Source organism: Marmota marmota, unplaced genomic scaffold (assembly GCF_001458135.2).
Source record: "Marmota marmota marmota unplaced genomic scaffold, marMar, whole genome shotgun sequence".
Lineage (NCBI taxonomy): Eukaryota > Metazoa > Chordata > Mammalia > Rodentia > Sciuridae > Marmota > Marmota marmota.
This window is the reverse complement of record NW_026000048.1, coordinates 15109197-15132701: the sequence shown is the minus strand read 5'-3', so window position 1 is coordinate 15132701 and position 23505 is coordinate 15109197. Positions and strand designations below refer to the sequence as shown.

General features: G+C 39.3%; 1 protein-coding gene across 1 annotated transcript in view; it reads left to right on the top strand.

Annotated features, from left to right (window-relative positions):
* Nucleotides 1-3397: 3397 nt before the first annotated feature.
* Nucleotides 3398-23505, top strand: part of Kiaa1217 (KIAA1217 ortholog) — a 761286-nt gene continuing 741178 nt past the window's right edge. The window contains exon 1 of the mRNA XM_048812695.1: nucleotides 3398-3519. The gene's annotated coding sequence lies outside the window, so the exon portion shown is untranslated. The remainder of the gene's footprint in view (nucleotides 3520-23505) is intronic.

Here is a 23505-nt window from a genome sequence, read left to right as displayed (position 1 = left end):
CAAAGGTCTGCTTGTTTTCCATTTCCATATCTACATTTGTTATCTGTCTTTTTGATAATGACTATTCTAACTGGTGTGAGTGATTTCTCAGAGTATTTTTAGTTCGCATTTCCCTTTTGATTGATTATGTTGACTATCTTTTCACATACCTTCTGGCCATTTTTATGTCCTCTTTGGACATAAAAGAAGGTCCTTTGCTCATTTTTTAATTGTGTCATTTATTTTTCTGCTACTGAGTTTTAAGAGTTCTTAATAAATTTTGGATATTAACCCTTTATTAGATATGTGGCTTGCAAATATTTTTCATTTTGTTGGTTGTTTCCCTTATTGTGCACAAGGTTTTGGGTTTGATGTGGTCCCTGTATTTATTCTTGCTTTGGTAGCCGGAGCTTTTGATGTGATATCCAAAAAATTCATTGCCAAAGTCAATTTAAAGGAGCCTTCCCCTTCTGTTCTCTTTTAGGACTTTTATAGCTTTGGGCCTTACATTTAGGTCTTTTGTCCATTTTCAGCATAAGAAAAGGGTTCCATTTTTTTTCTTTTTAATGTAGGATCCAATTTTCCCAGCACCATTTATTAAAGTGACTGTTTCCCATTGTGAGCGTTTGGTGTCCTTGTTGATAATTAGTTGACCATTTAAAAAAGTTTATTTCCAGGCTTTGATTTTTGTTGCATTGGTCTGTGCTTCTGTTTTTATGCTTGTCCCATACTGTAAAAACAGATTTTTTAAATGTGGTTATTTTGTATTCTTTATAAAACAGTCCAATAACAGATGTTTATTAAGTGCCTACCATTGACCAGGCACTGGCCTGGGTCCTAAGAAAAGCAAACAAAATTCCTGCCCTGGAGGAGCTTGTAAGTTTAGAAGGAAGGCACAGATGAAAACAACCCATCAGGTTAGAATGTAAAAAAAGAGTCATTCTGGAGATGTGGACAGAATGCAGTGGGAAATAAGGGAAGGAGCAGGAGCACTTAGGCCTGCCACATCAGATAGACATTATTTACTGTAGTTATGTCAGCCAGGCTGTCATACTTGCTAATAGAGAGTCACTAACTTATTGCCTTGAACACTTGAAGCTGCCACTTCACAATTTTACTTTCAAATCATTTTTTAATTTGTCAATGACTTGCTGATTCCCACACTATTAATCTGAACTAGCATTTTCAGGGAACAGTGACTCCTACTGAGGAATTAACTGCTTTCAAAACATGCATAACTAAGATCTAGTTATATAATTGCTCATGATGTCAGAGTGCTTTCAAATTTGAAGAAATAGGATGGTTACAGAAGGACCTAATGACCCCATGTCCTTGTCTAATATTTCCCTTGTTCTATTTAGGAACATGGTGTACCTTTACTCATTTTAATTACTATTTATTTGTGAAATCCAGATCACAGTTAAGGGTATCTGTACTTTTGCCCAATTAGCTAAAATTCTAATTTTCAAATGTGGGAACTCCTAAGATTATTAAATCTACAACAGTTTAGACCAGGATTCCAGATTTGCTTCTTTTTTTTTTTTAATTAAACTTCCACTGGAGAATTGAGATTGTAATAAAACTTTCAGCTGTTTTGTTCAGATCTGATGCTACTCTGGTCACTTTAGAAAGTTCAAGTTATAAAGAACATTGTTTATGAACTGGGAATATTTTCTTCCTTTTATGTCCCTCATCCTAGTTCCACCCTTCAGAAAGTTATTTTAATGAATAAGAGCATCTCGGCGATTAAATGGTGTCTGTATTAAAGAAGGAAGACGCTTGCAGTTAAAACGAATGTCACTCAACAGGGGCAAAAAATCGCTGGCTATGCTGGCGGTCACTGCAGAGCGCACCTGATGCCTCGCTGCTGGCAGCAGATTTGGCCTGGGCTGCAACGCATTGCACATTTTTCTCCCGCTAGGGTGCGGCAGGCAGAGGGCCAGCAGCTCCAGCCTGGGCACTCAGTAGCCGGGAGGGGTGCGCTGCAGGTGCACGGAGCCAAGCACTCTTCTCCAAGGTTGCTGGTAAGGCACAAACGCTCCAAGAACAACAACCTTTAACCACTCCAGCACCACCTAAAGCGCCTTCATTTGGCGCCTCTGCAGAAAGTCTCTTTTATTTTTGGCCCTTAGGACAATTTCAGAGAATGAGGAAAGTTGGGTGGCTACGTAGATAAGTACCTTTGGAGCACAGGTCCTGGAGAGCGGCAAAGACTCAAATGGTGACCTCACCCTGATGACCTCAAGGGAATCTTTCCTGGAGTTCTCACCACCGCGGCCTCAGACCAGGACCGAAGGGCGGGGCCTCACGCACCTGGAGCCCTGCCTTGGCCTTGATCCCTTTTGCTGGCTAGGGGTGCTTATGTCCAGCTTCTGGCAGAAACGCTCCCTCAGGTTCACACCGGGAGAAACTGGGTGCGAAAAGCCAGCCACTTTGCTTTCTTTGCAGCAACTTGACAGTAGTCAGCGGTAAGAGGACTCGTTTGACTCCTCAAAGGACTCGCTCGGCTCCTTCCTCTCGGGAATTGCAAGCACTAGTGGAGGCCAAGAGGATCCTGAGAACATCCCAACTCCAACCCGATCCCCTGCTACAGGAGCGTGAATATCAACTCTCCCATAAGGTCTACTCCCTGTTCCTCCTAAACCTCTAGCGCAGCTTTTTGAAAAGCGTTCTGTGCATCCTCCAACTTTGGGAAAAGAGTACCCAACTCCCGCACTTCCATCGCCCAGGCTTTGTTAATCCTTTCCCTCGTCCAAACTCAACCTCCCTAGTATTCCCGCCCCAACCTGAAAGCGAGCGCCCCCGGCTGTTCACGGCAAACCCTTGGCGACTGTTTGTAGAGAGCTGTTTCAGGCTTCTTTCAGGTTCCAGCGGCCCTTCCAATCCGTCCCCGGCCCTGCGGGGCACACGCGCGTGCACACACACACACACTCACTCCCGCTTACACTCACACGTCCTCGCTCTCTGCACCCCACCCTGCGCGCCGCTCCTCCGCTGGGGTTGGGGGAGCGGGGGGTGTAGGTGACGTCAGGACTGCAGTCCCGAGCAGAGCGGCTGGAGAGGGCTGCGCGCTCTTAGCTGAGGAAGCTGGAGGCGCACTCGGGCAGCCGCTGCTCCCGCGCTCCTCCCTCTCCTCTGCACCCGCTGTCACGCTGCTCGCCCTCAGCAGAACCTCGCCAGCTACCAGGTGAATTGAAAGTCGTTTCCCGGGGAGGACGGAGAGGGTGCTGCAGTCCTGGCATGCACTAAAACTGCAAGTCGGACAGAAACAACCCAGCAGAGGAGCAGAGCGCGCGGCGCTGAGCGCAGCATCCCGGGGCGAAGGCTGCCACTGCTCAGCTAGCAGCCAAGCGCGCGGCCAGACCTCTGCCCCGCACTCCGGCCCCGGGCACGCTCGCTGGAGAGACACTCCTTTCCCTTCTTGCGCATTTCGCAGCTGCGCTGGTGTGGGGAATGCGAGCGTGGTGGCTTCATGTCGCCACGGAGCAGCAGCCGGTGCTAGAGCGAGCAGAGGCGAGGGGGCGGCAGCCTCGGCCCGAAGTAAGTGCAGCAGAAGTTTGCGTCGGTTCTCCTGCTGCTCCCCCTGCGCGAGTGGGAGGCACGTCTCCTCCCCTCATTCTCTAAGGAAACTGAGGGGAGACTTACAAGAGAGCCTTATACAGGAGAGGAAGTGAGCGTTTCCCGATGGGGGCAAGCACCAGGAGAGGGAAGGGAGGGAGGGGTCTTGGTGGGACCATGGGGTATCAAAGGAGGAGACCCTCAATTGGGTTGAGGGACTGGAGAAGAACTCGTCCCCGGGATCCCAGATAGTTGTTTGGGGGGAGCTAAGGTTGAGACTGTCACGCCTCTTCTGGTGACCTTGGCATGCCCCCATAGAGTGCCGAGCCAGGGGGTTAGGGGAGGCTGGAAACGGGTGCGATTAGGTTCTTGCCTTGCTTCTTGGGCTGCGCTGAAGGCGTCGTGCTTCGTGACAGCTGGAAGACAGGACAAGAGGAGAAGCTGGCCTGGAGGCAGCAGGGCTGTAGGGTGGGGATGCAGAGGAGTCTGGACCCAGGGTCTCAGAGTCGAGTGGGTGGTCAGGGCCCTTTGAGGCGCACCAGTGTCTCCACCAGGGCGATAGAAATCTAGGAAGAAGGCAAATGTGATACTTCGGGTGCTTGCAGTCGATTTTGGGCGCCTTTCAGGGTTCAATCGCTGATTCTTGTAATTGGGCGGCTTCTCTGAGAATGACAGAGCTCCGGAGAGCTGAGTGACTGGCAGGGGCCGCGAGCCTTCAGGCTGCCCTTCCTGCCCGCTGCTCTTCCCGCATTGCCACCGGTCCCTTGGAGCCCTCAGACTGCAAGAGCAGGGCGAGACCGGATCTGCTCAAGAACCCTGGGCATTCTGCTGACTTGTCCTCAGTGCATGATGAGCTCTTTTTGGCTGCTTCTTCTGTAACAGAATTTCCCCAAGGAGATTTTATTCCTTAACTGACAAACTTCTAAATGGTTTAAAAAGAAAAAAAAAGTTCATGAAAGCTGCGCTCCTTCTAGGGTCAGAGTCTTATAGAAGGCAGGGAAGCTAGGAATTGGTATGATAAGCCACCCTGGTCTCACCTAAGAAGGGGTCTCTGGGAAATTTATATTATATGCGATGAAATGATTCCAGGAAGGCAGAGAAAGCATATTCTCTGGGAGAACTGTCTGTGCCTAGGAATTGGAAATCCACTTAGCTTTTGATACCAAGGATGCCAGTTTGGGAAAAAGGGGGAGACAATTAGTCAAAACTCACAAATTAGATTCCAGTGAGTTTAAAAGTCATTCATAACAGATACTGGTCACTCAATTCCTTCCTTCCATCCATCCATCCATCCATCCATCCATTTATCCATCCACCCTAAACACTTTGTAGGGCCAAACTATTTGGTAGGCATTGTGTTAGATGCTGGGACAACAGAAATGACTGCTCTGTGGTCCCAGCACTCTGAGGGCTTGCAGTCCATGAAAGAAGTGGTCTGGAAAGCAAATGGAAAAAAAAAATACATGTGCCATAGTGAGGGACAGGTGTTAACTGGTTTTAACTACAAGGACTCACTCCATCTCATTAATTGTGTGGCCCAATGTCCACTAGATTGCATTCTCCTTGAAGCAGAGAAACTGTCATTCATTTTTGAAGCCCAAAGAACAACACTGTGCCAGGCACACTGTGGTACTGAATGAATGGATGGATGGACTTAAATGAATGAATGGATGGATGAATAAATCACAGTTCAAAGTGTCATAGAAAAGGTGTCATGCTGGAGAGACAGGATAAGAAGGAAGAGAATGAGCTGAAAGAGAAGAAGTAAAGGCAACTGGAGAGGGCAGGAGGAGAAAGAAGACAGGGTTCTTAACTATTTGAAAGTATACATTCTTCAACAAACAAGCTTTGTTTTCCACTTTCAAACAATGGACATTATCAGCAGCCAACTCCGTTTCCTATCTATGAAATGCCTACATCTCTGCAGATATTCAGATTATAGATAACATTTATTAGAGCAGTTTATCTGTTAACTTGCCATGAAGAGGTCATAAAACAATGCTCATATGGATGTGTTGATAATATGAGTTGGATGTGTCTAGCATAATGGGACAGATTGGAAAAAATATTTTAGAATCACCAAAAATAGCTCCTTCACACGTCTAATAATATACTTAATGTGCACATTTCACCCTTTGTAATTTAAACTGGATTAAAAGATTTATATCCAGATTTTACCCATGAAGATTAAACACATGTATGCAATACTTTGCTTGGTTTAATGAATGGAGCCCAAGTTAGGGTTTTCAGGTAGAAGGCAGCAAATTCCTAGGTGACTGATGAGGGTTTTCTCCCTCCTTAATTTCATTTTATGTGTGTGTGTGTGTGTGTGTTTACCAGAAAGCTAAAGTTCATGTAAACAAAACTATTTACTTTTCATTGCTTTTTTGATATTTATCAATGATATTACAACTCAGTAATTTGAATCAAGAATTTATAGGCAGTAAAGCTGGTTTTAGTTATTGGAACCTTCTCAGTGCTATGTGATTTATGTGATTCAGGGATATTTGTAGAATTTTTGTAAACCTTTTTTTTCTCTATAAAATAAGATGATTTTACTTATGTGATTTCACTAGATAGTGAAATTCAGAATATATCAATGTAAAGTACTACTTATTTTGGTACTTTGTATTCTGTAATATTAATTTAGTATACCAACATTGACAAGAAATGTGTAATCAATGAATAGAAAAAATCCTATATGTTCCACTATTAAGGATTTTGCAGGTATTTTAAGACATTATCAGAGTTCTAGGATAAGTATTGTGATTATAGATGATTTATGGTGGCTTAAAAATGAAATTTTATGTAAAAATATTTTAGAGATACTCATAAATGGTAGCTAAACTCTGGAACGTTTCTCCTGTTGTAGATATTTGATTTGGACTATTTCCAGAACTGCACTGTTAGATCAAATGGCCATTTGAATGATTCTTACAGATTTGGTAGAAAGTATCTTCTGGGGGAAAGAAGTATATTTTGGAAATATAGTTAGAGTACAGAAATGCTGAGGTTTTTAGGAGTATACTGTCATGAATTGCCAAGATTGGAAATTATTTAACTTTATTTTTGCAGATGAGAAAACTGGGGTCTATAATGGTGGGGGGGGGGTTCTGTGTTTCTCAGGATCACATTGAAATGTGTAAGAGTTGTCTGTTTTGCAAATTGTAGGCTTGGGAGGAATTCAGACCCTTAGGGTTTCTAAAACCAGGAGCAATTTAATGGACTTGCTATCCTTGGACTTCAACTTCAACTTCCTCCCTCCTTTCCTCTCTTCTTTTCTTTGCTCTTTCCTTTCTTTTTTGGTGCTGGGGATGGAACCCAGTTGTCTTACACATGCTAGGCTTCTTTTCTGTCATTTTTTAAAGGTTTATCCTTTGCACCTGTCTTCATCTCTGAAAGGACCATCTGCCCAGCTGCCAGCCCCTCATTCTCACAGCTCCTGCTGCCTTCTTAGGTCCTTCAGAAAACAGAGGGAAAAGGACTTGGTGAGGGTCCATGGCTCCTAGTCTACTCATAGATGTGGTCCTACACCTGTGGAGGAAATGAAGCTTGGGTGGGTGATCCCCACACCGTCCTTACATTTGGACACTAATAGGCACCAAAGAACCACAGTTTCAGATCCAGAAGGGGCTTTTGAGATCATCTTAATCCAAACCCATCATCTTACAGATGAGGAAACTTGGTCCAGGAAATGTTGCAAGAGTCACATCACAGCCATTGTGGGAAATTGCATGGATTGTATTTTTTTTCCCATTGGTTGCTTGTGTTTTCTGTCTCTACTGGATGGCAAGTGAGTGGCACTAACATTCAATTAGGCTATAGCATAGGCTTGTGGGCTCTGAAGGAGGCAACCTGTGTTCATGTTCCAACCCTCTCTCTCCCTAGCTGTTCAATCATGAGCAAGTTACTTAAGTTGTCCAACACCTTTGCTTCTTTAGTAATTTTTTTTCTTGTTTTATAGGTTATTGCCTATCCATAGGTATAGAAATATTTGCTTAAGCTTTAGATCATAAAGTTTTAAGCTCTAGATCATATATTTTACACAGGAGGCAAATAGCACACAATTTAGCACTCAGTGCACACTACATAAATATTTGTTGAATAAAGAAATGAATGAACAAGTGAGTGAATGAGTAAAAGAATGATTTTTGAAGGAAAAATAAAATCTTAATCACAAGAGGCACACCCTTTCACAGATTCTATATCTGATGTGCCATAATGTTCCTTTTGTTAACGTCACTTTCTGGATAGGTGACACCCTGATGTTCTTGCATCCCAAGCTTGCTACTTCTCTGTTTTACTCTCAGTAAGTGACAGATACTTTTAATTGGGCCAAAACCCCTGCACTAATTCTTGATTCCTCTTTTTCTCCCAGCTAGCATTCAATCTATTAGCAAATTCTGCAAAGGAACATTTACGATATATTGCAAAGCTGACCAGTTCTCACGAAAATCATGCTTGCATGATTTCTCAGGATTATTGCAATGGCTTCCTAACTTCTCTCTCTGTCTAATTCTTGTACCACTTCACAGTCTCAATTCCATAGACACCAGAGAAATACTGCCAAGACACAAGCCAGACCAGGAGACTCTTTTGCTTGCATTTTACAGTGTCTTCCCATCTCTCTCACAGTGAAAGAGATCGACCTTACCCCCAGCTGTAAGGTTCTATAATACCTGGCCACTTCCAGTCCTTCAGAGTTCTTCTTCTACATCCTCCTTAATCACCATGAGTCCACCACACTGACCTCCTTCCTGTTCCTGTAACATACCACACTTGTTCTCATGTAAGCAACTCTCTGTACCCTTGATCTGGAATGTTCTTTCCCCAGATATCTGCTTGACCTGATTCCTTCACTTCCTTCCAATCTTTTCTCCAATGTATCTTCTTAATGAGGTCTTTCTTGGCTAATCCATTTTAAACTATATCTTCTAACTCTTTATTCTACTTTCTGGCAAAAATGATCTTTTTAGACATTGAAATTAAAAACATATACATTTTACTTAAGTTTTTTTTTCTCCTCCACTAAGGCCATGAAGAAGAGATTTTTATCTGTTTTATTCATTCATGTATCCCTAGGGCTTTAAATGTATAGCAGATAGTGGGTGTTCTTCCAATATTTGTTGAAAAAATAAATAGATATAGAGTGGAAATTTTATCTTAGGGTCTTGTTAGATCAAATAAAGCAATGCATGTTGAGGCTTAGCAGGGTGCCTGGCACATGTTTAATTAGTATAGGGGGTGATGATGATGATGATGAGGAGGAGGATGATATCATCTATGATCTTCTGGCCTGTTAGTTCCTCTCTTGATCAGATTTGTATTCAGAGGCAAAACTCTTCCAGAATCTTCAGATATCATTTTTGGAAATGACTTTGAAGAACCCTTATGTGCTTCTGGAAATAATTAAGAGCTAGATTAAATCATCTCTTCAAGATCTAGTCTAGTCCTTCTGTCCTGGGGCTTTTGGAAAGTTGCATTTGTACATTTTGTTCTTGAGTTAAAGTACTACATTCTCACCACGAGATAAGCAAAAGGAAAACTCAACAGCAAGGGACAAGAACATTGTGTCAAATCTCTGGTATTTCTCCAGTGTCTGTGGAATCCAGACTGTGAGGTGGTACAAAAATTAGAGAGAGAAGTTAGGAAGCCATTGCAATAATCCTGAGAAATCATGCAAGCATGATTTTCGTGAGAACTGGTCAGCTTTGCAATATATCATAAATGTTCCTTTGCAGAATTTGCTAATAGATTGAATGCTAGCTGGGAGAAAAAGAGGAATCAAGGATTAGTGCAGGGGTTTTGGCCCAAATAAAAGTATCTGTCACTTACTGAGAGTAAAACAGAGAAGTAGCAAGCTTGGGATGCAAGAACATCAGGGTCTCACCTATTCATGCAAGTTCTTCTCCAGCAGGGGAAGGATCCTCTTCTCCTAAGAGATCACATCCCATTTCTTAAATGCTAGTGGAAGTGGGAGGCTGGGAATAGTGGCCTCCCAGAGGCCAAAGGTGAAAATCATGGCCTAAGCAAAATCACACGGATATTTTTAGAACATCACTTGTTAATGAAGTTACCTTGTTGAGTTAGGATTAAGAACAGAAAGATGGGAGGGAGGAGAAAGGAAGAGAGAGTCTTCTTGGATCAGCTGGTTGGCCACCTAACTTGATTTTGACACATGTTCCTGTCCCTTGCTGTTGAGTTTTCCTTTTGCTTATCTTAACACAAATGTTTTAACTGGTTGCCTCCAATGAGCAACTTATTTTAGCTGAGACCTGGCAAATTTTAGCTGAGGAGGAGTTGTGAGGCCATATCAATTAACCAATGAAGCATTGCATTAACAAATGAAAATGAAATAAAATGGCTTCTGTAAATTCATCCCTAGGGTAGGAATGGCCTATGTGCTAAATAAAAAGTTCTTAATTGCTTAATAATGGGCTCTACCTGTTTAAGTGCACTGTGGAAGTGCTGACAGGAAATTCTTATGGTTCTACCAGGATATTGTCCTTACGGGTTCAAGTTCGGCACCCTGTTATATTTTCATATAAATGACCACACTAAACTATACAGCTTGCAATTTCTTCGAACTCAAAGCAGTCACATTTAAAAAAATGGACTCAACAGATAGTGCTTTCAGCTCTGTGGATTCATAATAGTTTGACCTCACCAGAGAAGAGCATTCTGTTGTGCCCATTTTTTACTCTAGGAATAGGAAGAGAGCCTTGGGTGTAGCACTTTCAGGTTTCCAATTCTGTTCTTAGCATGCTCTGTAACCTTGTCCAATTTCCATTAGTTTAGAGTCATTTTTCTGGAACCAGGAAAAGTTACCACTGCAGCAAAAATGGGGCCAACAACCTTGAACTATATCCATGAGAAATCTATTTTCTTTTAACTGTAAAAGAGATGAGGCCAAAACATCTCTTTAGGGAAGAGAGAGAGAAAGAGAGAGAGAGAGAGAGAGAGAGAGAGAGAGAGAGAGAGAGAGAGAGGAGAGAATGAGGGGAGTGGAGAGAAAGAGATTTGGGGATGAGATGGAATCTGTACTCTAGGGTAGAAACACAAATTATCATAACAATGAAAAGAAAGAGGAGGTGAATTTTAGCTTTCCAAACAACTGCTGTACACATTTTTTTCCCTATCTAGTTCACAAACACATTTTGTCCTCAATGTTCTTCATAAGTAGGTTGTTTGGAAGTTTTTTTTTTTCTTGTAGAAACAACATTGCATGTGGAATTTAGGTTCCCAGCTGCCTTGGGATAAGCCTGTTTAATTAATTTCTGAGCATTAAAAAAATAACACTGTAGTTTGCTTCCTCATATGGAAAAACAAATCTTAATGAAATAAAATTAATGAATAAATAATAAATTAATTAATAAAATCCTAATTTCCATCACATCATACCATGATCTAGATTGGCTTTTTTTTTTGGTATATAATCTCTCTCCTTGCTGATTTGTTCAATAGAAGAATGAAAATCTATATATACATATATGCACACCTACACACACACACATATCTGTATGATGAGTACTTAAAATGTAATATAGGTACTCTACCAAATAGACAATGTTGGATTCCTTTTATTTGCTATCTTTTACAAGCAAGCTTATACAATGATACTAAACTAATAAAGTACAAATAAATAAAATCAACATTAAGTTCATAGATAGACATCATTGAGAATTAAGACCACTATAAGGCAAATCTCAGCATTATACATCCATCAGTGTACTCATGGTCTAAGAGGGCATGGGATGCCCTCCTCGCCACCCACCTGTGGTTTTTGCTAGGACCTCTTTATTTTGTATATATGTATATTTTAAAATTTATTGGCTTTTTATAGTTATACTTGGCAGCAGAATCCATTTTGATATAATTATATAAGCATGAAATATATATTTTTCTGGTTAGAGTCCCATTCTTATGGATATATGTGGTGGTGGGATTCACTGTGTGGTTTTCATATATGTACATGGGAAAAATATGTCAGATTCATTCCACTCTCTTTCCTTTGCCTATCCTCTCTCCCTTCCCTCCATTCCCCATTGTATAATCTACTGCACTTCTGTTCTTCCCTACACCACTCCCTTATTTTGAGTTAATTTCCATATATCTGAGAAAACATTTGACCTTTGGTTTTTTGGAACTGGTTTATTTCACTTAGCATGATCATCTTCATATCTATCCATTTGCTGGAAAATGTCATAAAGTCATTCTTCTTTATGGCTGAATAACACTCCATTATGGATATATATCACATTTTCATTATTCATTCATTTATTGAAAGGCACCTAGTTTAGTTCCATAGCTTAGCTATTGTGAATTGAGCATCGATGTGGCTGTGTCACTGTATTATGCTGATTTTAAATTCTTTGGGTGTATACCGAGGAGTGGGATAACTGGGTCAAATGGTGGTTCCATTCCAAGTTTTCTGAGGAATCTCCATACTGCTTTCCATAATGGTTGCACCAATTTGCAGTCCCATCAGCAGCATGTGAATGTACCTTTTCCTCCACACCTCACCAACATTTATTGTTACTTGTATTCTTGATAATTGCCATTCTGATTGGAGTGAGATAAAATCTCAGTGTAGTTTTAATTTGCATGTCTCTAATTGCTGGAGATGTTGAACATTTTTTCATATATTTGTTTCTTCTTCTGTGAAGTGTGTGTTTAGTTCCTTTGCCCATTTATTGATTTTTTTAAGTGTTAAGTTTCTTGACTTCTTTATATATCCTGGAAATTGGTGCTCTATCTGAGGTTCAGGTGGCTAAGATTTTCTCCCATTCTCTAGGCTCTCTCTTCATGTTCTTGATTTTTCCTTTGCACTTTGATGACACTTTTCAGTTTAATGCCATCCCATTTATTGATTACTGATTTTACTTCTTGCAATTTAGGGGTTTTATTAAGGAAGTCGGTTTGCTGGACCCTTTCTGCACAGAACAAAGGTGCTTAGCCTGTTGGAAACTTGCTGAGAGTTCTGATTCTAGTTTCCTGTCCCACCTGTTGGATGCTGTTAGATGCAATACCCCTTTTCAGTAGAGACAAAGCAGTGCTTATTTCTTTTTTTTTTTTAAATTTCTCCTTCCCTCCTTCTTGCTGATCTACTTTGTTTCTTCTTCATTTTGGCCTCATTCTCTGGTTTTCTACATTTTGACCTCTGCGTTCTGGTCTTTTTAATGCCTTCATAGAAAGTATGACCAGTTCTCCCCCTAGTGGTGATCCTGAAATCTTCCCTCCGTGTCCTGGTTAATGCTCAACTAGGTTTCATTTGCTGCTGTCCTAGCATGAGGTCTGGTGGCTGCTTCTCCTTATAGCAGTCTCCAGAGATGGAGGAGTGGAGATTCTGTTGGTCACTGATGTGCACAGAATGGGAACCCTAGCAAAGAAAGTACGGCGGGGGGCGGGAACTATCAGAGAGTCACAGTGAGCATCAGAAAGGACTCAGACATTGTCCCATGCACTTCCCTATCCATCCCTAGTTTTGCACTGTGGCTTCCATCTGCATACTCCCTCTGGATCAAAAATCTGGTTCAAAGATTCTTCCCTGCCTTCTGCCTCTGAAAAGTACAAAGATGAGAAGGTTTTTATTTAGAGATGTGCTGACTCTCTATTGGAGGAAACAGCCTTGATTTGTAGGGTTTGTCAATTTCTGTGCTGTAAGTATTTTTTACAGTAGCCAATTCCACCACACCATCAACTGACTTGCAAAACTCTTCAAAATTTAGCAGTTGGCTATCATGAATCTGTGCAAGCTCTCCCCTATCCTCTACTATTTTTATTGTCAACAATTACATAAAAGAAAGGCAAAGTTCCTCCAATTCTCTCTCTTCCATTGCCCGTTTTCAGTTGATAAATGTAGAGAAAATAAGTTATGGATCAGGGGGTCAGCAACCTTGTTCTATAAAGGGTTGGGGAGTAAATAAATATTTTAGATTCTGCAGTCCACATTTGGTTTTTGTCACACATTTTAAAAAACAATGCTTCAAAAATGTACAAACTATTCTTAGCTAAAAGACTGTTCAAAAACAAAACAAAACAAAAAAAAACTGGTTGAGCATTAAATTGAGTCTGGGGTCTTAAATTGCTGATCTTTGAAACAGATGATTTAAAGTGGACACCCGAATTTCAGAGGACTGGTATAATGTGTGTGGGTTTCTGCATTTCAGAGAAAAAGTCCAGAATGAATGAGATGATTCTGAGCATTCACTGTAGACTCCACACAGGCTTGGGTCTCTGTGGGGACAATGAGGTCTGTGGGGGTTGGGATGGGAAGGTGTGAGGACACTGAGGATGGTGAGCTCAGTGGTGAATAAGAAGAATATGATCACAAAGTAGTATTTTTTCTTCTCATTTATTTTTTAAAAATAGTTTTACTGAACTAGGTGTAGCAGCTCATTCCTGTAATCCCCATGGCCTGGGAGGCTGAGGCAGGAGGATCACAAGTTCAAAGCCAGCCTCAGCAACTTAGTGAAGGCCCCCTAAGCAATTTAGCCAGACCCTGACTTGAAATAACATACAGGGGTTGGGGTTGTAGCTCCATGCTTAGCATGTGTGAGGCACTGGGTTCAATCCTCAGCACCACATATAAATAAATAAGTAAATAAAGGTCCATTGACAACTAAAAATATATTTTAAAAATAAAAATTAAAAATAGTAAAATATAGAAAAGGGCTGGGAATGTGGCTCAGTAATAAAGTGCCCCTGAGTTCAATCCCTTGTACCAAAACAAAACACAGAGTTAAAAAATCCATCCGTGTAAAGTTCTTTAAAAATATATTCATAAAATTGTGCAACTATCACATTTCCTCCCCCACCCCCAGCAGAAACTGCCACACTCAATAGCAGTCAGTCACCACACCTTCTTTACAGTCCATCGCCCTCCCACCCCACCCTGGCAACCACTAATCTACTTTCTGTCTATGTGGATTTGCCTATCCTGGACATTTCATTTGACTAGATACAATATGTGGCCTTTTGTGGTGGCTTTTTTTTTTTTTAGCTTGGCATAATGTTTTCAAGTTTCCTTCATGTCGTAGTGCACATCACTTAATTTCTTTTTATGTAGACTATAATAGACTGCAGTGACAGTTTTGTAGGGATATGCCAGATACCATTTGTCCATTTATCAATTGATGGATAATTGGATTATTTCCAAATTTTGGCTTTTATGAATAATGCGGTTATGAAGATGCTTGTACAAGTCTTTGTGTGGAGATATGTATTCATTTATCCTGTGTAGACACCTGGGAGTGGAGTTTTGGTGTAATAGGGTAAGTATATTTAGTATTTTGAGGAATTGCCAAACTGGTCTTCACAGCAGGTGTATCATCCTATATTCCCATCAGTAATGTATGAGGGTTCCATTTTCCCCACATCCTCACCAATGCTTTTGTCTTCTTTTTATTATTACTGTCCTAATAAGTGTGAAGTAGTATCTTTTTGTTTGNATTTTACTGTATTTAGTGTCAAGTGGTGAAAGTATTTTTGGAAAATTCATTATATCTTGCAGACAGTTCAAGTTGTGTTGAACTTTTGCTCAGTATAGATTTATGTAGGTGTGCCCTGATTTTGAAAAATTTGTCTTCCCAAAATCTGAATTACAGAATAGATACATAAGAAACAAACTCCATCACAAAAGAATCTCCAGGTAATTCATCATGTATCTATGGAGTGGGAACAATGAATCCAGGAGACTGGGTCACCATCTACCCTTCTCATTCTCTGGCATCTGATCAATAAAGCAAACCAACCAAGCAGGATTCCTGGCTTGATAGAAGATATGAATAGTGGGTTTGACGGTTCATATAATTCTCAGTGCAGAGCTCTGTCAAATCTACATTAGAATATATATACTTTAGGCTTTATCCAAAGTCAGAGGTTTTACTCCTACTTTTTATCTAGATTTGAGTCCCCACAGCTCAGGGGTGCTCGCAGTGGGGGAGAGGAATATGGGACCAGATCCTCAGTGCTGATTCACCACCACCTGCTTAAATGTGGATGAGTCTGGAAGACCGGTTCCAGAAGGAAGGCATGCTGGGCAGAGCAATGCCTGCCACATACAATGTCCATGTCCTACCCTATGTGGATAAAAGGACTTAGCACATGTGATTATATTAAGGATCTTAAGATGGGGAGATAAACCTTGACTGTCCATGTGGGCCCAATGTAATCCCAAGAGTTCCTATAAGAAGGATCCAAGAGAGTCATAGCAGGAGGTAGAAGTGGAATGAAGGAAACAGAGGTCAAGCTGATTGAAGCCATGAGCCAAGGATTGTGATCACAGTAATTTGTTATAGCAGCAATAAGAAACTAATACAGAAGGTTTGAGGACCTACCCAGATGCGCCTACTATAGGCAACAAAAAAACATATAGACACTAAGAAACATTCTCTAGGTCTGAGTCCAGAAAGGGAAAGGAGAAAACCCTGCCCACTAGGAAATGTGGTCCAGTTATTGTCAAGCTTCTACAAACCAAATCAACCACTCTCCTTTGCTGGGATGGAGTGAGTGAGGGAAAACAGAACTCAATAAGGTGTCTTGGTGGGAATCAGTTTAACCTCAGGAATTGGAGGATTCTACAACCATAGGAGGACAGGGGAACTAAGCCCAGGATGACTGCTTTCAGAAAATGTGAAGTGTGGAAATTACAGGGAAAGCTGCTTACTAGGTGAGTCAGGAGGAGAACAAACCTAGATTTGAAACCTCCTTTCTGTTGTCTGCTGACACCCATGAGCCTACAGTCACCGTGGGAGGATAAGGACTTTCACCTTTCATATCTCACCTGAGGACCTCTCAATGGTGGGCTCCTGGGGACCTCAGACAGTGGAGAAATGTAGTTTCTAGACTTTTCCTCCCAAAGGTCAAGGGACAAATGATACAGTATTGATGCAATCTGGCACAGAGATAAAGCTGTGGTAGAAGTTTGCTTCTTTATAATTTGAAGAAAGAAGGTAGAAAGAGGAACATTATCATCCCTCCCTGCAATCCCCAATCCTATGTTCTCTCTGACCCATGGGGGATCCATAATGGTTCAGTCACCATCACAAGAGCCCCAAACATCTTGGCAAACCCTTTAAGATCGTATAGAACTGAACAGTCCACTCTGTCCAGAACAGATAGGAGATAGATGTGAGATTGAGTATTAGTGGGTAAATTTAAAATGATGTGGTGTGATTGATTTACCTGTAACTTACAGGCATCAATTTTGAACATACTTTATTTAAAGGGCAATTTTTCTTTGAAGCTTTTAACAAATAATTAAAGCCAAATTAATATGCATTGCAAATGTCAGGAACATTTGACTTTTATTTTCAGAGGGACTTGAAACTTCTCTGTTTACTGTGAAAAATCACATTATGGTGCCATTATTTCTACTTTTTATGATGAAGATTCTCATGCCACTGTTATCTAATTATTAGTGACTAATAATATCATTTAATTAAATAATAATAAACCCAGTATGCCATCTTTCTTATTTTGCTCTCAATGTAGTAATTTCAGAAGATTTATATATTACCTATTCAAATTTTAATTGCCTCTTAAGAGTATGTAGAATTACTTCTGGTCCACTCAAAGCAGCCCAGAGGGTGGAATGCAGCTTGCAGGTATCTTCTGCAGTTTGTGTCTCAGAGGATTAGGGCAGAACAGCTGCAGTTAACACCAGGTGGTCAGTAGGTATCTCTAAAAACTGAGAAGACAAGTTGACCCAAGTTTTTACGTCATGAACAAAGGGTTTATTAAAGAGCTAGGGAGGGATGTGTTATAGATTAATTTAAGAATCAGAAGATAGAAATTCAGGGAGCAAATTGCTAGAAAATCACTGAAGAAAAACTGTTTGAGGGGCTGGGGTTGTGGCTTAGTGGTAGAGCACCTGTCTTGTGTGTGTGAGGCACTGGGTTCGATTCTCAGTACCACATATAAATAAATAAAACAAATAAAGGTCCATAGACAACTGAAAGAAAGAAAGAAAGAAAGAAAGAAAGAAAGAAAGAAAGAAAGAAAAAAGAAAGAAAGAAACTGCTTGAATCTATCATATTTTGGACTGCATTTATCTGCTTAGACCTTTGACTGTCTCTTTCAGGCCTACCCAGCCTAGGTTCTGGTCTGATAAACTGTTTGCCCTTGGTTCTCTACACCCCACTCCCTACTATCAATGAGTAATTTCTCCATTTCTAAGACAATAAGGTCCAAATCAAGAGTTAGTGGGGTCAGTTCCCAGGTGAACTATCAATCACTTCAGATGTATTTTAACAGAGATCTTGTTTTAATCCTCCCAATGGATCAGTCCAGGTCATAGACAGATGAACTATCCTGGACAAGAAGGTAGGTTCTTTTAAAAACTGCATGTCTGCAAACATTTCCATAGCCCTGTGCATGTTTACCAGGCTCATGGAATGATGATTTTAATTGTGGGAACCATCCTACCCATCACATGATCAGTTAATATGAAAATTCTGCTCTTGTGTAGTGTAATCATTAATGTTCTGTCTAATTTCTCTTTGTCTAGGAGCCTTACTAATTTGAATGGATTTATTATTATCATTATTAGCTATTCTTAAATGAGACAATCCATTAAAACCCTTCAGTATCTCTAATAAAGGTTGTCTTTAATTTCTACTAGAATTTGTGATATAACTCTGGAGGTGAAGTCATTCTAAAATGTCAACTTAAGAGTACTCTGTTGTCCAGCAAAATTAATATTTCATGATTGCCTATTTCTGGCACCCTGGGAAATTTCATTTATATCTCTTATTCAAACTACTCTCAAAATTGTTCAGCTCAGAACTAGCTTCTGAACTCTCTCTCTCTCTCTCTCTCTCTCTCTCTCTCTCTCTCTCACACACACACACACACACACACTGATTATTAAGTAGCTCAACCCAGCTATTTCATAGATGCCTCATACTTAATATGTGCAGATCTTCTTCCATTCCTCCAAACCTGCTCTTTCTTCTATATTTCCTGGCTCAGAGATTGATGGCAGCTGATTATTCAAGTCTGATAACTGAACTTATCCTAGGTTTGTTTTCTTCTACCTTTACCCATGTTTAATCAGTACCTTTTAAATACCTCTTTCCCCTTCCTTTTCTCTCTGTCCTTTCTGTCAATACATTACAGATGTAATGTATTGCTCATGATGTTTCATCTGGAACTGTTGCTGAAGATGTTCTTGTTAACCACTTAGGGAAGATTCTCCAGAAAGCAGATCTTAACAGGAAAATTTATGCACAGGAATTTATTAAGGAATTGCTCTTAGGGGACACACTTGAAGAGTGGGGAAAGAAAGAAGACTAGGGATGAGAAGAAGGCAAGCAAGGTTGACCCACAGGCAAAGTTCTGAAGAGGGTAGCTTCTGCCTGATCCTGTAGATGGGAGTCATGTTATGACTTCAGTTGAGTCCTTTCTTGCTCCATACATACATATATAATTACTTGCACTTTCTTGAATATGCTATGCCTCCTTAAGACTCCTACCTTTTGACTTGCTGGTCCCCTGACCTGAAATATTCTTCTTCCATTTTCTTCTCACTTGACTTCTGGACAAAAAGTGGCTACAGAGTTCTCTTCCAACTCTCCTTGTGTGATGCCTTTGGGGCTAATTCAATAAGGTGTGTGGATGGTGGTTTCTGCCATACTGCTTACAGCACAGTGCACTGACTTCTATCGTAATAGTGACTCCTCTGCATTGTTAGGTTGCTTGCAGGTCTGCCTTTGCTCAGGATGGTGGAAGAAAGAGAAAATTCTTTTCATTTTTATCCCTTTGGTGTTTAGTCCACTGTTTGTTGAGTCAATGAAGTGAGTGAAAAGGGAAAAAAATATTTGATGAATTTAATGAATATACTATGACCTGAATGTGTAGATATTACATCTTAAATAATTTCATTTATTAGGACCTTGAGAGTTTACTAGAATAGGTGATGTAAATAAAACCTGTTTTATCCTATCCTTTCCTTACTATTATGTAACCTAATGGTAAAAGTTCTATCAATTTTAGAGTCTCTTTGATGTAGCTATATGATTTTACATTTATTTAAAGATTTACCAGGTGAAGTTTCAAATATATACAAGAGAGAATTAAGCAGATAACATGCAAATTTCAGAATTTCAGTTTTATATATGTACATATAATATATGGCTTATATATTATATATAATGAATAATATAAGTATATGTTTTACATATATATTCATTTTCTCTCACCTATAATTTTTTAAATACATCTTTTAGTTGTAGATGTACACAATACCTTTATTTTATTTATTTGTATGGTGCTGAGGTTTGAACCCAATGAGTCACACATGCTAGGCAAGTGCTTTACTACTGAGCCACAGCCCCAACCCTTCACCTATAAATATTTTCTTTTTGTTCCCTACACATATACTCTTCAAAATTAAATAGAACTGATTTTAAAGGAAGAAAACACGTTACACGATTTAATTTTTAAAATCAAACTTGTCCATGAAAGAAAAGCAAAATGTACATGACACTTTAATTTTTTTTACAACATTTTATTTAAAAAATAAATGTCATTCCTTGGTTCACCAAAATGACCTTTAAAAGCCACAATCTTTAAAAAGTCAATGGCTTTGTTTTAAAGGGAAATGCTTGGCTCCAATTTGCAAGTTAATGGCTGAATTTTTGCCTTTCCAGTGATAAGGAATCAGAAATTGAGGCACAAATAATACGAATGGTGTGTTTTGATCTTGAAAGGCATTATCACTTTTTATTATTTAACTAAGCTTTTATGGAAACATTCTGACTAATGCTGTATACAAGAAATTCATGCTCATACTTTTATTAGATGAGAATATGTCATTAAAACATATGAACATAATAGACTCTGTGCACATAAAATGAAACAAAACTGTGCTCAGGGCATTTGGAAAGTTTCTCTTTATAAAATAAACGAACAATGGCTTTATTTAAATCCATCTGAAACAAAGCTCTGATTTACAATATAGGCCTTCATTTTGGATCATTGAATTCCCTTTGTATTGGTTTCCTAGGCACAACATTTTCTAATAGTTCTAAACAGACAAACTAATCAACATAGTTCTCTTTTTTCCCAGGAGAACTGTGTTGCTCCCTTGTGCTAAATAAATGCAATCAGCAAAAAAATGTTGGACTACAAGGCATAAATTAAGACATAAATTCGATACACACATTTGGGTCCACCTGCATTTACAGAGTAAAGTTGCTTTGTCTTTCCTGGGATAAAATTAAAATTGTAGGGTTCTAAAATATTATATTTATAACTAACTACTCCATCTGGAGACTCCCTCCTCTCCCTACCTCTAGCATGGACTGAACCACAGAAGACTGAACAATTTTATAATGTAAATCAGTGGGAAAGTTGGTCCAGGTTACTAGGAACAGCTTTTTAGGCCTGTATCCCTTATATATATTAAAAGATGTTTATATGTACATAAGAAGAAAGAAACATTTATGTGACTTTATTTATTAAAGACTTCTTTAAGGAAAAAAAAAGATTCCAAATGATAGTTTTATAAGGCAGAACCTAAAGTACTTTCTAACAGTTTTTTCTTTGTCAACATCCATTGTCCTTTTAGGTTCTAATTTTTCATTTCCTTACATTTTAAATTCCTTATATAGAGGGCTTATTTAAGCTTATCCTCACCCCGTGTACCTGTCCGTCATGGTGTATTTTCATGTTTCACTCATTGTAAAAAGAAGAAAAAAAAAGATACACAGAAATACATTGTTAAACAAATAAGAGGCAAACAAAAATTAAATTATTTTTTAACACTAAGCCTCCGCCCTAGCTTGCCCATTCTCTTTATAGCTTTTTTTTTTTTTTGAAAAGTTGCCTGAACTTGTTATCTTTACTTTTTTTACTTTATCTTCACCTCTAGGTTTCTGTGGACTTAAAAATCCTTCTTGGTATTAACAAAAAATACAAAAAACAAACAAACAAACAAACAAAAACACTTGGTTGTTCTGTGCTAGTGGATTTTCAATGAAACAAAATGAATTCTGCTTTTAGATTTTTGGGTTTTTTTTGCTCTAAATGTAGCTCATAGAAGGAGCTGTTGTAAAGCAAAAGCTAATAATATTGAAGTTAATATTTACTGAGCACTTACTATCTAGTCAATATGCTAAGCTCATCATATGGATTATCTAATTTATACATTGCATTCACCTAAAGAGGCAGGAATTTTGCTCACTAGATAACAGAGGAAAATGAGGCATAGAAAATTATGGCTGTATTCTTAAGTACAATAATATGGGCCACTCTGGGAGCACCCCAATCTTGAATATTATATAGTGCTGGCAAAACATGAACTAGGGTTAGAATTCTAAAACCAGCATTCTACTTGACGGTGGCATAGTTAGATTTATTTCTTTATGTTCCTGTATTATTCCTATAGAATTTAAGTTGGGGCTGAAAAGATATACACAATGAGAGCTGAAAAAAGGTAAGAGGGAAAAAAAGGATCCTAAAATGAAATTAGTATATAAAATGTATGCTAGAAATCCTCTCCCCTCGCAATGTGGATCAGACAATTTGCACTCTGAGCCTCACCAGCAGCCCATGTGGAGATGGAACATTATCTTCATGATTCCCTTTGTGTAAACCCTAAAACTAAACAAGTTGCTTAGGAGAAGTACAGCTAATCCTGATCATGAGACCTGAGACCTTATAGCAATGATCTTAGAGGATTGCAGGTAAATCCTATTAAAATACATGCATCTTTCAAACAATTTTTCATTGAGTTTTTTTTTTCCTTTTTATTATCAGGTTGTTTATTTTTACTTCAAAATATTTCTCAAATCTCCCTTTTCCATCTCTACCCGTACCTCTTTGATCCTGGCAATCATCATCTCACTCTGGACTAGGACATGAACCCCGTCCTCACCTCACCATCTCCTTGGGGGCCCACTTCATCCAGTTGCTTTATTTTTCAAAACGGATTTCTTGTGTTGCCACCAGCCCCATGCACACTCTTCAAGGGCTCATAGAAAGAACTCTAGTCCTAACATTTTTAGTTCCTGATAAATTCTTCATCAGGGGAAAAGAGTATGTGGGTGGAGAAACATTAAGACTGTTTGATATGGAATAAATTTACAGAGATAGAAAGGAAAAAGTAAAAAAGAAATTAACAGATCTGTTGAGTAAAAGAAGATAAATGATAGGGTTTCTCTTTGTTCAAAAGGATTGTATTCTTTACAATGTTTTCTTGTAGAAGCCTCAGGTTTATATAGATGAAGTAACTACTTAATAAGTATTTTTGGACCATTTTAGAAGAAAGAAAGAGAAAAAGAAAAGAGAAAGAGCAAAATGCAAACTTGATTGAAGACTAGGACTTCTTTTCAAGATACCATTTAAGAAATGGGAGTTCTTTCCATATTCCAAGGTCATCCTCAATTTCTTTTTTCAGTGTTCTATAGTTTTCATTGTAAGTGTCTTTCATCTTCTTGGTTAGATTTATTCCTAAGTTTGTTGTTGTTTGTTTGTTTTTAGGTTATTGTTGAACAAAATAGTTTTCCTGATTTCTTTCTCAGTGAATTCATTATTAGAGTATAGGGAAGCTATTGGCTATTGACTTTTACATGTTGATCTTGTATCCTGTTACTTTGCTAAATTTGATTATCAGCTCTAGAATTACACTAGGGTTTTGGGGGAGGTCTTCTCCATAAAGGATCATGTCATCAGCAAACAGATAATTCAACTTCTTCTTTTCCAGTTAATATCCCTTTAATTTCTATCTTGCCTGATTGCTCTGGTTAGAGTTTTAAGAACTATACTGAACAGTAATAGTGTGAGTGAACACCCTTGTCTTGTTCCCTGTTTTCAAGGAATACTCTGCTTTTCTCTATTCAGTATGATGGTTGACTTTTGGTTTGTTATAGAATGGCCTTTACAATGTTGAGGTAAGTTTCTTCTATCCCTTGTGTCTCTGGCATTTCTAACATGAACGAATGCTGGAATTTCAAAGGCTTTTTT